The sequence below is a fragment of the Marmota marmota genome, unplaced genomic scaffold, assembly GCF_001458135.2.
Source record: "Marmota marmota marmota unplaced genomic scaffold, marMar, whole genome shotgun sequence".
In the NCBI taxonomy this organism is placed as follows: domain Eukaryota; kingdom Metazoa; phylum Chordata; class Mammalia; order Rodentia; family Sciuridae; genus Marmota; species Marmota marmota.
Window position 1 is genome coordinate 30,394,248 of NW_026000174.1, and position 17,857 is coordinate 30,412,104.

General features: G+C 38.3%; 2 long non-coding RNA genes across 3 annotated transcripts in view; one reads left to right on the plus strand and one right to left on the minus strand.

Moving 5' to 3' along the window:
* Positions 1–894, minus strand: part of LOC125612076 — a 10,265-nt gene extending 9,371 nt beyond the window's left edge. The window contains exon 1 of one of the 2 annotated variants that reach the window (XR_007342364.1): positions 457–605. This is a non-coding gene — a long non-coding RNA (uncharacterized LOC125612076). Of the gene's footprint in view, positions 1–456; positions 606–758 lie in introns of those variants that run through there. The other variant, XR_007342365.1, reaches the window with a different exon arrangement.
* A 58-nt stretch (positions 895–952) lies between these two features.
* The window catches only part of LOC125612075, a 24,379-nt gene continuing 7,474 nt past the window's right edge, over positions 953–17,857 (plus strand). The window contains exons 1-2 of the long non-coding RNA XR_007342363.1: positions 953–1,073; positions 12,034–12,040. This is a non-coding gene — a long non-coding RNA (uncharacterized LOC125612075). The remainder of the gene's footprint in view (positions 1,074–12,033; positions 12,041–17,857) is intronic.

The window sequence follows — 17,857 nt, forward strand, 5'->3', positions numbered from 1 at the left end:
CCTGGCATACGTGCGACCCGGGTTCGATCCTCAGCACCACATACAAATAAAGATGTTGTGTCCGCTGAAAACTAAAAAATAAATATTAAAATTCTGAATATATATATATATATATATATGACTGAGAAAAAGCAGCCAATGGCTCGAGAATACAGAGAGAAAATTGAGACTGAGCTAAGAGATATCTGCAATGATGTACTGTCTCTTTGGGAAAAATTCTTGATCCCCAGTGCTTCACAACCAGAGGGCAAAGTCTTCTATTTTTAAATGAAAGGAGACTATTACCCTTATTTGGATGAGGTTGCTGCTGGTGATGATAAGAAAGGGAGTGTGGATCAGTCACAACAAGCATACCAAGAAGCTTTTGAAATCAGCAAAAAGGAAATGCAGCCAACACATCCTATCAGATTGGGTCTGGCCCTTAACTTCTCTCTGTTCTATTATGAGATTCTGAACTCCCCAGATAAAGCCTGCTTTCTTGCAAAGACAGCTTTTGATGAAACCATTGCTGAACTTGATACATTAAGTGAAGAATCATACAAAGACAGCATGATAATAATGCAATTACTGAGAGACAACTTGACATTGTGGACATCAGATACCCAAGGAGACGAAGCTGAAGCAGGAGAAGGAGGGGAAAATTAGCAGGCCTTCCAACTTTTGTCTGCTTCATTCTAAAATTTACACATTCTAAAATTTACACTCATGCTGTCCCACAAATAGTTTCTTGTTTACGATTCATGACAGGTTTATGTTACTTCTATTTGAATTTCTATATTTCACATGTGGTTTTTATGCTTAATATTAGGGGAGTAGAGCCAGTTAACATTTAGGGAGTTATCTGTTTTCATCTTGAGGTGGCCAATATGGGGATGTAGAATTTTTATACGACTTATAAAGGTTTGGCATAGTACTTTATGTACATTGTGGCTTCACAAGGGCCAATGTTAAAACTGCTTCCATGTCTAAGCAAAGAAAACTGCCTACATATTGGTTTGTCCTGGTGGGGAATAAAAGGGATCATCAGTTCCAGTCACAGGTGTAGTAATTGTGGGTACTTTAAGAAAGTTGTAGTAGAAACAGATATCCCTTGGATCCTACATGTGTGAATCTTGGGTTTCTGTGGAATAGACAATCTCAGTGTGCACAGCTTTGACTACAGCTGCAGAAGTGCTCCTTTAGACAAAGTTGTGACCCAATTTACTCTGGATAAGGACAGAAATGGTTCACATTCCGTTTTTTGTAAAGTTACCTGCTGCTTGCTTTCATTATTTTTGCTTCACATTTTATTTGTATTTAAATGTTTTAGGCAACCTAAGAAAAAATGTAAAAGTAAAGATGCAGTAAAAATAAATTGCTTGATATCCATTACTTCATGTATATCAGGCACAGTGGTAAACAAAACAAAACCCATGTATTTAACTTTTTTTAGTTTTTTTTTTCTTTTGTGATTTTTTTAATACTTGCCTAACATGCATGTTCTGTAAAAATAGTTAACGGGGAAATAACTTGAGATGATGGCTAGCTTTGTTTAATGTCTTATGAAATTTTCATGAACAATCAAGCATAATTGTTAAGAACCCGTGTGTTAAGTTCATGTAAGTGGAATAAAAGTTTTATGAATGGAAAAAAAACAAAATATATATATATATTTAGTTGTAGATGGGCATAATACCTTTATTTTGTTTATTTAGGTTTTTTTTTATATGGTGCTGGGGATAGAACCCAGTGCCTCATGCATGCTAGGCAAGTGCTCTACCACTGAGCCACAACCTCAGACCAATTTCTTATTTCTTGATTTTTCTTATTGATACAAGAGCATTGTAGATATTAACCCTGTTAGATGCAATGCTGCCATCGAAAATTTCCATCTGTCTTTAACTTCATTTAAGATGTTTTATGCCTTATAACATTTCTGTTTGTCCTTACGGTCAAATCAGCCTTTCATGCTGAAGCTTAGGGGGACCCCAAATCATACCCATATCTCTCCTCCCAGGTCCAAGCTGGGCAGTTGGCCATTAGCTATGGCAACGACAGTGTGGGGGGCAAGGAGTAGGAGTGCAAGCTGGAAGATCAGTTGAAAGGCTATTGAAGGAGTCCAGCTGAGATATGATGGCAGATATGGGGGTAGCAGTAAGATGAAGAAAACTGAGGCTCAACTGAGGACATGCTTTGGAGATAGAATTAATAGTATTAATAATGGCAGGGCAAGGAGATGTAAAGGAAGGGTTCAAGAATGATTTTGTCTATTGGGTAAGTTATGGTTCTGTTAACTAAAATGAAGACTGGGAGGAAGGAGAACAACTTGGCAGGAAGGAGAAAATTGTCTATTTTGGACTTTCAAGATTTGAGATGTCTCCTAGATATCCAAATGAAGATATCGTGTGGCATTAAGAAATGGGAGTCCAAAATCAGAAGGAGATCATAGCCAAAGATATAAATTTAGAAGTCACTGGCATAATGATCATATATAAAGATACTATATAAAGATCACCAGCCTGGATGAAATTTCCCAGGGAGAAAAATTTATTGAGAGACAAGAAAGAAGCCCAGTATTGAACCTTGGGGTATGTCAAGGCTCAAAGGACAAGAATAGAAAGAAGAGAAACAAGAAAAGAGGACATAAAGAAGGAGACACCAAAGAGGGAGAAAACTCAAGTGAATGTATTGTCAAAGAAGCCAATAGAAGACTGTTTTAAGAAGTAAGGCACTGTCGATTGCCTTACATACTGCTTCAAAGTTGAGGACAGAAGTACAACTACTAGAAACAGCAACAGGAAAGTCACTGGGATTCTCAACAAAAACAACTTCAGTAATAGGAAGCATAGAAAATTCCATTTACATGAGAAATGATGTCAACTCTTTCAGCAGTTCTACTGTAAAAGGGAGCAGAAAAAGATAGTAGCAGCTGGAGGAGAATGTGGGTTTAAGGGAGGGTTGGTTTTTAAATTTTTGTTGTTTTTTAAAGATCAAATAAACTAGACAGAGAATGATCCAGTAAGACCGAAGAAAAATGAATTAAGAAAGTAGGAGAGTAATTGCAGGAGTTAACTCTTCTGCACTCATTAGTTCTAATAGACCAGTCAAGCAAGGCTCTTGACTTTCATGGTATATAATTATATCATCTGAAAATACACCCTCCAAAAAAAACTAATGGCACTTCCCAAGTAAGTGATTGTGATAAAGGTCAGGACAGTAGTATTTTTTTCTGGGAGGTAACCAAAAGTTATAATGGAGAGGGCATATGTAGGGGCTTCTGGATGACTGGTAAAGTTCTATTTAAGCTGAGTGATGCATATGGTTTTTGCTTTTCAATAATTCCATAAAATATATATTTGTTTCACAGTTTTGTTTCAGATTTATTTTATAAGATTAATGAAAAAATGATAGTATTTTGGCCTTTTTTAAAAAATACCCACACTTATACAGTTTGTTTTTATCCTTTTGTGTTTGCTGAAGCTATTAGAACAATGTGAAAAATATTGTTGTTTTGTTCCAGGTTTTAATGGGAATATTTCTAATGTTTCAATTAAGAATCATGTCTGCAGTTATGTTAACAGTTTTCTTCTATTAAAGGAGTTTTTGCAGAAACAGATGTTAAATCTTATCAGATGAGTTGTTGGCATTACTGAAATGATCACATGGGTTTTTTAAAAATATGCAATGTTAAATCATCTTACATTCCTGGGATACACTCATCTTGGCCATGATCTTTAATGTATATTTTTATACATCTTCTAATATGTGCTGAAACTTACTTGCAATTTCACAATTTTATTTGTAATTTGTCCAGAATGTTTGCATCCATACTAATGAGTTTGGAGTACAGTTTTCCTTTTTTGTGTGGACTGTTCTTATCCAGTTTTATTAACAGGGTTTCGTTATCTTTACAGCACGAAGAAATTTCCCACTATTTTCTGTTGGCTTGAGAGAGATAGCATTAGTTCTTTTGCTGACTTTCAATGTGAATATTAGGTTTTTAAGGTTTTCTACCTCTTCCTGAGTTTAATTTTAGTATTTATTCTCTTCCTAGAAAATTATCCATGTAGTTATGTTCTTTTGGTTCTCCTTCTCTCTCTTGGTTTTCATTTTTTAAAAAACATGTGTATAAAGTCAAGTACAATGGTGCACACCTATAGTCTCAGCTTCTTGGGAGGCTAAGGCAGGAGGACTGCTTAAGTTCAAGAGTTCAGGCCAGCTTGGGCAATGTAGACTCAGTCCCCCGCCAAAAATGTGTGCATGTGTGCATGTGTGTATTTTTCTGCTTTATTCCACAGGAGCCAGAGAATGTGCTAGTATGACTTTTCCCTGGGGAACTTACTAAGATGTTCTTTGTGGCTCATTGCATCATCTAGTTTTATGGATGTCCCATTAAACTCGGAGAGTATGAATTTTCCATTAGTAGATTAGTTATGTTCTAATAAGGATAGAGCAAGCAATCCTGCAGTGACCAATTATCCCTTTATTATGATAACACAATAAAGGTTTATTTCTTCCTCGCTCTAGTCCAACATGCATTGAGTGACTCTCCAGGGCAGCTCTTCATCATGTGATTCTCTGTATGGTTATTTAGGGATTCAGGAAACTTCCATCTAAATGGCTCTGCCATTTGAACCCCTGGCTGTCACCAAAAGATAATTCTGAGGTGTAATACCAGACTTTAAATGCTTTTGTATTTAAATCATTGACAATAACTGAACCACTGGTTATAACTAATCACATCACCCTTCCTTACTGCAAAAGAGCTGTAAAGTACAGTCTTCCCATCAGCTCAGGAAGATAAGAACCAGATATGAGGAGCCCAAAGAGTTATTCCCATAGAATATAAAGATCTATTTATGTGTGCCTTTATAGTATAGGAATGTGGAGCATGAACTGTGGAGCCAAATGCAGTCCTGCCACTTACTTAGCTGTGTGACTTCAGGCAATTTAGCTTTTCCAGGACTTGATTTCTCTATCTATAAAATGCCAATCTCCTAGCATTGTTATGAGGATTAAATGAGTTTGTATTTATAAAGCATTTAGAATAATGAAAAATATGGAAAATCAACATTGTAAAATATCATCATTCACATTCTCTGTCTTTGTGTTGCTTTAGTGCTTTTCCCCTTGAAGTCTATTCTTTGTTTTATAATCCCTGCTTTCTATTTTGTTATCCCTTACCTCATTTTTCTTTATCCATGCCTTTGTTATGTGTTTTTTGTCTCTTGAAAAGAATATAAAACTAGATTTTTTTTCTTTTAAGAATATTTATCCTTTGGGCTGGGGATATAGCTCAGTTGGTAGAGTTCTTGCCTCATATGCACAAGGCCCTTGGCTCAATCCCCAGCACCAAAAGAAAAAAGATATTTATCCTTTAGTAAAGGGATTTAATCACATATGATGGATTAAATAGGTTTTACCTGAATCCTTACACAAATAGATTATGCAGTTTTTAAAAGCAACATTAATATTCATTATTTGTACAGTTTTTTAAATTTTTTATTGTTGGTTGTTCAAAACATTACATAGTTCTTAATATATCATATTTCACACTTTGATTCAAATGGGTTATGAACTCCCATTTTTACCCCGTATACAGATTGCAGAATCACATCAGTTACACATCCATTGATTTACATATTGCCATACTAGTGTCTGTTGTATTCTGCTGCCTTTCCTATCCTCTACTATCCCCCCTCCCCTCCCCTCTTCTCTTTCTACCCCCTCTACTGTCATTCATTTCTCCCCCTTGTATTATTTTTCCCTTTCCCCTCACTTCCTCTTGTATGTACTTTTGTATAACCCTGAGGGTCTCCTTCCATTTCCATGCAATTTCCCTTCTCTCTCCCTTTCCCTCCCACCTCTCATCCCTGTTTAATGTTAATCTTCTTCTCATGCTCTTCGTCCCTACTCTGTTCTTAGTTACTCTCCTTATATCAAAGAAGACATTTGGCATTTGTTTTTTAGGGATTGGCTAGCTTCACTTAGCATAATCTGCTCTAATGCCATCCATTTCCCTGCAAATTCTATGATTTTGTCATTTTTTAATGCAGAGTAATACTCCATTGTGTATAAATGCCACATTTTTTTTATCCATTCGTCTATTGAAGGGCATCTAGGTTGGTTCCACAGTCTTGCTATTGTGAATTGTGCTGCTATGAACATCGATGTAGCAGTGTCCCTGTAGCATGCTCTTTTTAGGTCTTTAGGGAATAGACCGAGAAGGGGAATAGCTGGGTCAAATGGTGGCTCCATTCCCAGCTTTCCAAGAAATCTCCATACTGCTTTCCAAATTGGCTGCACCAATTTGCAGTCCCACCAGCAATGTACAAGTGTACCCTTTTCCCCACATCCTCGCCAGCACTTGTTGTTGTTTGACTTCATAATGGCTGCCAATCTTACTGGAGTGAGATGGTATCTTAGGGTGGTTTTGATTTGCATTTCTCTGACTGCTAGAGATGGTGAGCATTTTTTCATGTACTTGTTGATTGATTGTATGTCCTCCTCTGAGAAGTGTCTGTTCAGGTCCTTGGCCCATTTGTTGATTGGGTTGTTTGTTCTCTTATTGTCTAATTTTTTGAGTTCTTTGTATACTCTGGATATTAGGGCTCTATCTGAAGTGTGAGGAGTAAAGATTTGTTCCCAGGGTGTAGGCTCCCTATTTACCTCTCTTATTGTTTCTTTTGCTGAGAAAAAACTTTTTAGTTTGAGTAAGTCCCATTTGTTGATTCTAGTTATTAACTTTTGTGCTATGGGTGTCCTATTGAGGAATTTGGAGCCCGACCCCACAGTATGTAGATCGTAGCCAACTTTTTCTTCTATCAGACGGCGTGTCTCTGATTTGATATCAAGCTCCTTGATCCATTTTGAATTAACTTTTGTGCATGGCGAGAGAAAGGGATTCAGTTTCATTTTGTTGCATATGGATTTCCAGTTTTCCCAGCACCATTTGTTGAAGATGCTATCCTTCCTCCATTGCATGCTTTTAGCCCCTTTATCAAATATAAGATAGTTGTAGTTTTGTGGATTGGTTTCTGTGTCCTCTATTCTGTACCATTGGTCCACCCGCCTGTTTTGGTACCAGTACCATGCTGTTTTTGTTAAAAGTTAGAATCCCAAGATGTTATAGTTCTAAGATAGCAAATTCATGTTGAATTTTTAGCATTGAGTCATTAAATAATATATCAAATGTGGGTATACAGAATGTGAAAAATATGGAGAACTTTCTTCTTTTGTGTGCTGTAAAGACAAAGCAATGTGTAGCCTTGCCACACAGTGAAATATCTCAGGAGACTCATTCTCTGCAAGATTATTCTCAGGCTGATCTACAGAGATGTTGATGATATGTTACACACAAATTGAGAGTCTGAAATGCATGTTAATTATCTTGGGATTGGATTGAGGGAAAAAAATCTTTTCTGGAGGAAGAAAAGTCCATTCAGGGAAAAAACTAAGTTCAAAGCAAAAGTTGTGCTGATTATTCTCAAGCTATTTAGGGTGCTTATATGGATGTGCAGCAAATAGTTTTTGTTTTTTTGATAAGAATCTCTTAAATTTATATAGTACTTTTCATTTTATATTCTTGATATTGGTCCTTAAAGTAACTAAGATTCAAAATGGTTCAGTGTCCTGTCTAAACTGCCAGGGCTTATAAATGGTATGATGTGAACTAGAAACCAGCTGTTCTCTCTCAGCCCTGAGCCTTTCTTTTCTCCTCATGCCACTTTTTCTAAGAGAAAGTGTAATGTGTAATCTGAAGCTGATCACTATATGTTTAGTTTAGATTTCACCATTTAATTGAAGGTGATCCCTGTACAATTTACAACCATCCCCAAGCCACAACCACAGCGAGAAGGCTCCCTAAGTTTACTTCTGTCTATGGCATCATAATTATTTGTTCGATTTGTCTTCTCCTTGATATAAACTCCCTCAGGGCAAGAATTGTGCCTTTCTTCTCTGTGGCTCAGGCTCTGCATAATGCTTGTTAGAGAGAAGGTGCTCAAAAAATAAATTATTCCTTACATGTTTGTTGAGAAGGAATGAATGAACACAAAAACAAGCAAGTCTGTGAGAGAGAAATGAACGATGTGATAATAAAACAAAACACTCCATTGTCTTTAATCAGAAAAGTCAAAGCTCAATTTATATGCCTATGAGTAAGAAGCAGAGGTTGCTTCTCCACCTCAGATATTAGAGGCCATATGGTATTCTACCCATGTTCACGTGGAAGTTAATTTGATGAGGCCAAGAGATGAAGGACTCAGAGATCAAGCTGGGACATAATCTCTTGAGTCCTCAAGATCGAAATCTACTAAATCCCTCTCCAAAGGGCATAGTAATCTTCACAACATGATGTCTTCAGTGAGTACTCAACTCAGATAATATCCAATGGCTTTATGGGAAGAGCTGAATACAAGTCTGCTTACATATAACATATGCAAGTTTTATTACAAATCTGCTTCAATTCTCAATCACACTTTTAAAAATTACAATAGACAACCCTGTTTATCATTTGAACACCTTTGCTTTACCACATCACTCCAAGAAATGTTGGTCATTTCCAACACATTACAGCTCAAAACAGCCCAATTAGTACAGATTGTGACAAGCCTTCCATTTTCTGTGTATAAGAGCTTGCCTAAAGTTACACAGCAAATGACAAAGGGAGACCAAAAGACAAAGGTCTCTATTAGACCAGGAAACTTTTTACCTCAACCTACTGTAAAATTTCAAGAAGTTTCAAAAAGATCCCAAAGGATTTTTTGTTTTTATTTTTTCAGGTTTTAATTCTTAACTTTGGTCCTATAGAAACCTCCTAATCCACTAAGTCCAGGATGCCTCAGTTAGATGAAAAAGTGAATGGTGCCCCCTGTAATTATACAGTGTAGCTTATTAATAGCTGTGTGAGAAAATGCCATGACCTATGGAAATAGAGTGTTCTGAATCATTAGGAAGTTAGCTATCCTATTTTTAGGATGAGAGGGGCTAGCTTATGAGAATCAACTGTGCTTGCAGAAATAGGCCCTAGTGCTTGGGTGCAATTCATTTTCCCCAATGTCTGCTACTGTCTTAATGTTTGCTTTGTGCTGTTTAAAGAGGCATTGTCTCCCTTCTCACTCAGTGCAACCAGTCTTTTCTTCTACAGGAAGTCAAACAGCATTTGTTGGGGCTGCTAAAAGCAAAGCCAGTACCATTTGTCTAATTAATGATCAGGGAAAATAAACAAACAAAAAATTATTTTTTGGTAGTACTGAGGACTGAACTCAGGAGTACTTTACTGCTGAGCTACATCTCCAGCATTGGTGGTTTTGGTTTTGGTTGTTGTTTATTTGTTGTTGTTGGTGGTGGGTTGTTTTTGTTTGTTTGTTTGTTTGTTTGTTTTGCAGTGCTGGGAATTGAACCCAGGGCCTTGTGCATGCTAGGCAAGCACTCTACCAACTGAGGGTGGTGGGGGTTTTTTGTTTTGTTTTGAGACAATGTCTCACTAAGTTGCCCAGGCTGGCCTCCAGTTTGAATCCTCCTAAATCACTGAGATTACAGGCAGGCACCACCATGTCTAGCTGAATTGAGCAAGTTGATGATGTACATCTGTCCTTTGTTTCTGTAACTGAGCTCAAGGTAGTATGGCTGGGCTTCTTTGGCAATCAGGAAAACTGTGAGAGAATCTACATGTGACCATTTGTAAGAAAAGAAAATATGCTGGGCCCCATGGTGCATGCTTATAATCCCAGAGGCTTGGGAGGCTGAGGCAGGAGGATCCCAAGTTCAAAGCCAGCCTCAGCAATTTAGCAAGGCCCTAAACAACTTAGTGAACCCCACCTCAAAATAAAATATAAAATGGGCTGGGGATATGGCTCAGTGGTTAGGCGCCCCTGGGTTCAATCCCTGGTACCAGAGAGAGAGAGAGAGAGAGAGAGAGAAAGAAAATAAACCATGTGGACATGTGGAGAGACAAAGCATGCCAGCCCCGAGTTCTAAAGAGACAGAAGAGAAAGATCTTCCTCTCATCTTTGGGAAAATTCTATCCACATGGAACTAAACCCACCACCCTCAGTTGATAGAGTGCTTGCCTAGCATGCACAAGGCCCTACAAGAACTAATTAATGTATTGGGCCTCACCCTGGAAGAGGTTACTCATAGGTTTCCAGGTATCAGAATAGTTTACTAGCTCCACTGTGGCAACAAAGCCACTGATCGGATGTGTATATAACCTACATGTGACTTGCTAAGCAATGCTGGGTACATGGAAAGGTCCAAAAGAACTCACAGCAAAGCACAGCCAGGAAAAGGAAGTCTCGAAGCACTTCAGATCAGCCTTTGTACTTTGTAGAGTATATGGGTAAATAGAGCTCACATGGTCAATCAGTGAATGCAGAGCCACTTTAAAATTCTGCTTAGAACCTCTCATGGGTTCCCACATGGTGAGCTCCATCCTTTCCTATTCAGGCTATTCATGCCCATTGAGTCACTCAGCCCACTCCTAGGTGTGCACCTGGCCAAAGGTACAGAAAAGGAAGTTCCACACATAGCCAACTTGTCTGCCAAGCAGCCCACAAGTGCTGTAGAAATGGTTATTGTTTGCCACTGTAATAAAATCATTGAACAAATTCTGTAGAGCCTTAAATCATAGTCATAAGTATCACTAGGCATAAGTGTCACCTCCAGGAAAGGTAGGAGGGACAGTGAAGTACAGAATTCCAGGGACACAGAAAAGGACTATAAGGTGTCTCTTACAAAGGCCTTGCACTGAAAATGCCATGGAATTCAAACAATATAATGCAACATCAGAAAAATTACAGAACGCTGCCATTTATAGCAACTAATTCTTCTACTCTACAGTGATGTATCTTTCAAAAGCACTTCAAAAATCACCATGAAGGTCACAGGCCAAAAAACGAGGCAAGATCATAAAAAGTGACATCTGTTGCTAGTAAGCATTTAGCTTTTGTGTGACTGTAGCCAGCAGAGGACTTAATCTGCATCTTACAGCCAGGTTGTACTTCTGAAAAAGCTCATGCTGGCTAAGTAAGTATCCAATTCATAGACTAAGACCACCTCAGCAAAGGAAAGGTCAGATACATGTTTTGTGGTACCTAAAGCTTATTCAATTTAGGGACCCTTTTTAAGAAAAAGAATATAAGCTTTCAAATCCCAGAGGAAGTTCCAAACATGGCCTAAATTGCTAGGCACTTCGCAGGGTCTTAGAAGCAGCCTCAGCTAGTATGAGGTCTTAAACCAGTGGTTCCCAATCTTTTCTGAACCTTAAAACACTTGGGGAGTGTTTACAAAAACCTCTTGCCCGGTTTGTACCCAATATCAATTAAATCAGAATGTCTGGGGTGGATGCCAGGTATCAGTCTTTATAAAGATCCTTAGGTGATTCCAATGTACATCAAAATTTGGGAACCACTGCCTTACGCTTAAGCTTTATTTGCTTCAGGGAAATTGGTCTCTGCATAGGGAGCATGGTTTTCACTTATTTAACACTTGTGGAGCATGCCATATGCCAGGCACTATATCCGAACATAAAGCACTGTGCCTAATATGCAGTTGGCAATCAGTAAATACTTGTTGTATGTATAAATGAGAAAGAAAAGATCAGTCAGCAAGGCTCCTAAGTACAACAAAATCTGTTTTTTTAAAACCTATTGCTTTCTTCATTGTTTCTTGGAAATAAATGCATGTGTATGGAGGAATACTGAGTGTATCTGCCTGTAGAGATTCCCAAAGAAGTCTGTAAGGACTTAACTACTAAAACTTTGGCAACTTCATCTCCTTTTTCACTTTTCCCATGTTGTAGGGTCTCAAAATTCAACTCATACTATTACTCAAATGTGGAAAGAAAAAGTAACAGCTTTGGTTTTCTCAAAACAAATTAGATATTTATCTGGAACCCTTGTTAGTAGCAAGAAAATAACCCAAAGATCCAATTCAGTTTAATTTATTCGGATCCAATATAGACCCTTGAAGAGCTGCCCCATGTTCAATTTTTTGAAAAAGGATTTAGTGTCTTGAATGGCTTCCCCTGAAGATGGGATCAAGTGTATGGAGGAGATGGGTAGCTATGAGACTTCTAGTGGGTGTGAGAGGATTACATTCTTCCCAACTCTAGTCTAGCTTCCAGAATGTTAGTTGCTTCACCTCATTTGAGGCTATCTCCTGCAGCTAATGCAAATTCACCATTTTGTCTTTTTTGGATTAGGTGAGGATCCACCATGCTCCCTTGAGTTTCTTATATACATGTCATAACTCTAGCTTCCTGGATCAGCTTCTCCCCTCCTACCTCTGCTGCAGAATCATCATGCCCTGCTATGAAAGACTTGTTGGCATGTCCACTAACTCTTGACTCAGAACTAACATTTTGTGAGAATTTAAGGCAGCTCAGGATAGCTAAATATTGGAGCCTCCCTTTGCAGGGGAGATGTGGCAAGCCCTAGGTTGGACTGGGAGAAAGCCAAGGGGCAATTTTTTAGTTAAGTCCAACAAAAGTAGTGAGAGCAAGCATTTATCTGCTGTTTTTTTCATGGAAGGTGAGCAGTGGCAAAAGAATTGGGCTGCACTACACTGCAGGAAGATATTCACCCACGGAAGAACCTGTATATTGCTTACAGTTGTTATTAGTCTTAAGGGAAACTCAGATGTCTAATCAGCATATAACTTGAAGGAGTGAAAGTACATTGCTTCAGGGGGAGTGACATGGACCTTGGCTTTCAGAAACTGATGGAACAACTATTAACTAGTTTCCTTCCTACCTTGAATTGTCACCCCCTCAGCACCACTGATAGCACAGTGCTTTAACACATGGCAAATTCAAATCACAGCAGATTGTGGAATGAATAAATGAATGAGAAATTTTCATCTACAGTTCAGGTTTCTCTCTTACTAGTTCAATAAACTTCAACAAAGCATTTATCATCACATATTGGAAGCTAATCTGAGTATACCACATTCTTCACAAAACCTATGTTCTATTAACATCCCAGTTTTCCCACAGAGACCAATCTCCTGCCCACTGAAACTCTCCACAGCAACAGAAGTCAGCAGTACTAGCATGTAACTGGAGAGACTTGTCAAGAGTGATGATAGGTCTTAAAAAAGAAAAACTCGAGCTCAAATTTTAGAGCCAGAAAGATTGATTTTAAACAAAGATATATTTTACAAACTACAACTTGTAGCAAATAAGCTCATGGAAGCTTCTCTGGTACAGACATCATATAAAAATCCCTAGGCCAACCCAGATCTTCTGATGACAATCATATCAACTATAAATGCCCCCTATCCTGCCTCCACACTTATTCCCAGGACCAGATGACCACCGCTCCATAGGACAATCTTTCAAGTCCACACAGGAAACCACTGTTCAGGGTTTGGAATTATCTAGGCACACCTGTACCCTTCTTCCCGTGCCTATACTTCCTCCCCACCATCTAACTGCTATCTTCTGGTTCTTTAAATCCAGAATTGCAAAAGGAAATATACATCTTGACTTCCATTGGCAATAAACACTTGAATCTCTTGCTCATCCCCTCTCTAGATGAGAGGCTTAGAGAGGAAATGAGAGGAAGAATTTTTTTTTTCTTTTTCAATTAATTTCCATTTCTTTCAAGTCTGAGTAAACTCTGGACCCAGAACAACCAGGATGATATGATTATGGAAACTATTAATCTCCCCATCAAAGGAGAGGCAGCTCATGGTTACGGAGCAGTTGGCACGTTCCTCCAAAGGGCTTCTGCAGAATGAGCCTCCTGGTTTCCCTTGCTTAGGGTATAATCTTTTAGGAGTAAGCAATTTCCTAAAAGACAAAATAATCCTTAAGTACTGGGTGAACCATTCTGGGATATTGTGTGCTTTCCCACAACTACCCTTAAGAAATAGCTTAAAACATGTTCAAATAGACTGAAAGAGAAAAAAATATATAGTATTCTTATTGTTAAGAGACTCAAAGTTCATGTGAAATTGCATCTTTAAGCTCATTCTAGGGACCGGGGTGGTAGCTCAGTGGTACAGCACTTGCCTAGCACATGTGAGGCACTGGGTTCAATTCTCAGCACCACATAAAAATAAACAAATAAAGGTATTGTGTCCATATATAACTAAAAGTTTTTTTTTTCAAAAAAAATTTAAAAGATCATCTGGTATCACTTAATATGGGCAAAAAACAAAGGGGTGCATTTGGGAGCAAGAAGTCTTTGAATTGCTTTGAATAATGAATACTACAATCACAAATATTGAAATAATTTCTGTAGGTCAATTAGGACAAACAACTTGTTGGTTTGTCCAAACCTAAAACATAGAAAGAAATTCAAGAATTTAATTTACTAACTTTGTTCCAGGGTCCACAACAGCAATAGATTTATTTTCTTCCTATGATGACAGGTATATAGACTTCTCTGCAATGAGGGAGTTAAAGGACTTAGGAATTTCCTCCAGAGGGGCTTGCTAATTGGTGAAGTGAATAATTGTTCTTATTACAGGTAGGAAGAAAAAGTCCAAAATCAGTTGTGCTTTGAAGAAAGCACACTCATGAATTATAAATGCCACCATGCTTCCCAAATTACAGTCACAAACAAAGAGTGAATTTCTAGAGATGCCAAGTTCCTCTAATGGTATGGGGTCAATAAAGACCATTTAAAACTATATGATCCTGTTGACTTGAGTGACATAACCAAGCCATGGTATATGTATCCATTTGAATTATGGGCGATGATTAAAATATACCGCCCAGCCACTGTACTTTGAACATACACTCCTTCCTGGAAGCAAGCCCATACTTGAGGAAGGCAAACTCCTCCAAAATACAGAAAGTCTCCTTGTTCTTTCTTCCTATTCTCCCATTGTCAGAGTCTGTGTGCACATTGGGTCTGGGCAGGAAGGTGTCCCTTCTGTGAAGAGACTATTTCCAAAACTTCAATTTATCATGTAATCACATAAACTGTAAATATAAGGGGGGGACCCATAAAAGTCATTATAAACAGATCCCATGATGTCAAAGGAAGTTTAATAAGCGACCTTCTTTTATTACAATAGGCTTGACGTCATTGATTATTTATTATTTCCATCACTAAAACACAAAGCCATGTGCTTCATTGAGGACCCAGGATGAAAAGGATATGTGGACTTTCCTGAGCATTTTAATATCCTCTTATTGACAGTAGATAGAAGATCTGAATAAGGACTGGGAACAGGAAATGATTTTAGTGATTTCATTACAGTAATAGAGAGAAGCATTTCCAATGGCAGTGTTTGGCAGATGGTCTGTTAAGGTTTCCACTTCTAACAGCCTGCAGGTTAACAAGCCCAATATTGATACAAGGTTAGTATGTAATTAACAGAGTATCCAACCAAGCAGAAAAGTTTTAATAAATATATGCTGTAGCCTTAGTAGTGGAACACAGGAAGCTGGCATTTGAAAGTTCATTTAAAATCATTTCACAAAGAAAGGTATTTAGAAGCAGCAAAGAGGTATATATTAAGAGTACAGCTAAAGAACTACTGATGTTCTGACATAAATCACATTGCAATAAAACATGGAGTAAGGTACACCTTCATTCAGTTTATCTCTAGTAAAAAACAAACATGATTGTAGAACTTTCAGACTTTTAAGACTTTTCAGATCTCATTGAAAACCTAGTTATCAATCAATTCATTTTTAACACCAAACATCACCTTGCTGAGGCGCCTGGAAATTGATTTCTGTGAAACAAAACATTACTATTTGGAAGTTCCTTTGTTATGCAAGATGTGCAGTCTTTAACAATTTCCAAAGTGTTTTTTTAAAAAATTCATTTAATATAACAATCCTATAAGGTAGGCAGAGCTTACCTCCATTTTATACATGAGGATGCTCAGAAAGGTTAAGTGACTTTGGTCAAAGTTATAGTAACCTTTGATCAATGCCCACCCCCCTTCACCATTACTGTGTGATCTATTTCTGTTCAATAGTCTATGCATTTTAACTTATTAGTTGAAATCATATTTCACATACAATGTGCCTTTTTTAAGGTATACTTTTCACTATGCCATACTTGCTTAAATGTGGGCATGAAATGTAGAGGAAGTCTTTCTGTAACAGGTTGGTGATTTTCAGTGTCAGATGCCAATCTTTTACAGAGCTATTTCTAGTGAGTTCTAGGAGAATTTGAAAGGTGAAAATGGCTGATTTTTTTGGAATACAACTTCTCAATATGTTGTTTCCTTATGAATCCAGTCAGAGACTGTAAACCTCCTAAGTTAGTCCAATGTTTCCCTGTACAACCTCAATTTCTCTTGATGACACAGTTCTTAAAACATCTGTGCTCCCTGGGATTTTGTAGTAAACCCTAAATTTGTATCTCGAACCCCATTTTCTCACTAAAGCTCCAGGTCCATATGGAAATTAGACAGCCTCCATTTGGAGGTCCAACACATACTTAAAGCTCAACATGCTCAGAATCGGACGTATCTTCTATTCACTCTCTGTACCATGCCTCCTCCCACTGGGTTACTTCCCCAGCACAGTGAATGATGCCATCATCCATTGATCGCCCAAGCCAGAAGTTTGGAATTCACTCCTCCTCTCCCTTGCCTCAAATTAATATTCAATTCCTGTTGATTCTATTGCTAAACTTCCCCCACATCAATCCCCTCTTCCTTCATAAGGCTTTCAGAGTTAAATTGTGACACTTCCAAGTTTCTCAGTGCCTTCAGAGTCAAACTCACCATGGTAATGGCACAGAGGACAGGTGTTTTCTTTTGCAATATTTTAAACAAAACCATTTTCCTCAGTCCTGTGAGGTGTGTGGTTTAGACACACATGCCATGAATCAACTGGCTCTTCAGAACCTTCTATCAGGGACAGCTTGCACTGCATCCAGAATTGGGGGGACTTTCACTGCCATGCCTCCCCACAGACATTTTCATATTTTCTAGGCTTATGACTTATAGTTGAGAGTTTTTTTTAAATCTCAAATAAGAATGGAATGAAGGGCATGTTAAGCAAGTAGGGCACAGAAAGACAAATATTGTATGCCCTCACATCTGGAAATGAAAAAAGATTTGATTTCAAGCCAGTTTTTGTGGGGTATACTTGTAACCCCAGTGACTGAGAAGATGGAGGCTGGAAGACAAAAGTATAAGATCAGCCTGGCAATTGCAGAACCCTGTCTTTAAAAAATAAATTAACTAATAAAAACACTTTTTAAAAATTAAAAAAGAGGGCATATAGAACTGTAGTAGAACAACCCTGGGTTTAATTCCTGGTACTGCAAAAAGAAAAGAGCTGATTTCATAATAAAGAGTAGAATAGTGGTAATCAGAGACTGGGGAGGTTGAGGACAGGAGGTAGAGAGAGGGCTAATGGGTAAAGGTGCCGTTGGTTAGGAGGAATAATTTCTAATGTTCTATAGACCAGTAGGGTCATTATGGTTGACAATAGTTGATTGTATATTTCAAAACTGCTAGTAGAGAAGAATTTTAATATCCCCAACACAAAGAAATAATAAATGTTTGAGGTGATGGCTATACCAATTACTCTGGTCTGATCACTGCAGTTTGAATACATTTACTTAAATCACACTGTACTCCATAAAGATATACAACTGTTATGTGCCATTTAAAAATAAATATTTAGAGCCGCCCCCTTGCCCCGCACCTGCAAGGTAGGTGGAACTGTGACCACCAACAGAACAGGCCAGACCTGCAACCGACAGACAGAACAGGCCCAGCGGCCTGCTGAGGGGCAGAGCCGCCCCCTCCCCCCGCGCCTGCAAGGTAGGCGGACCTGCGACCACCAACAGAACAGGCCAGACCTGCAACCGACAGACAGAACAGGCCCAGCGGCCTGCGGAAGGGTAGAACCGCCCCCCCTCCACGCCTGCAAGGTAGGCGGACCTGCGAC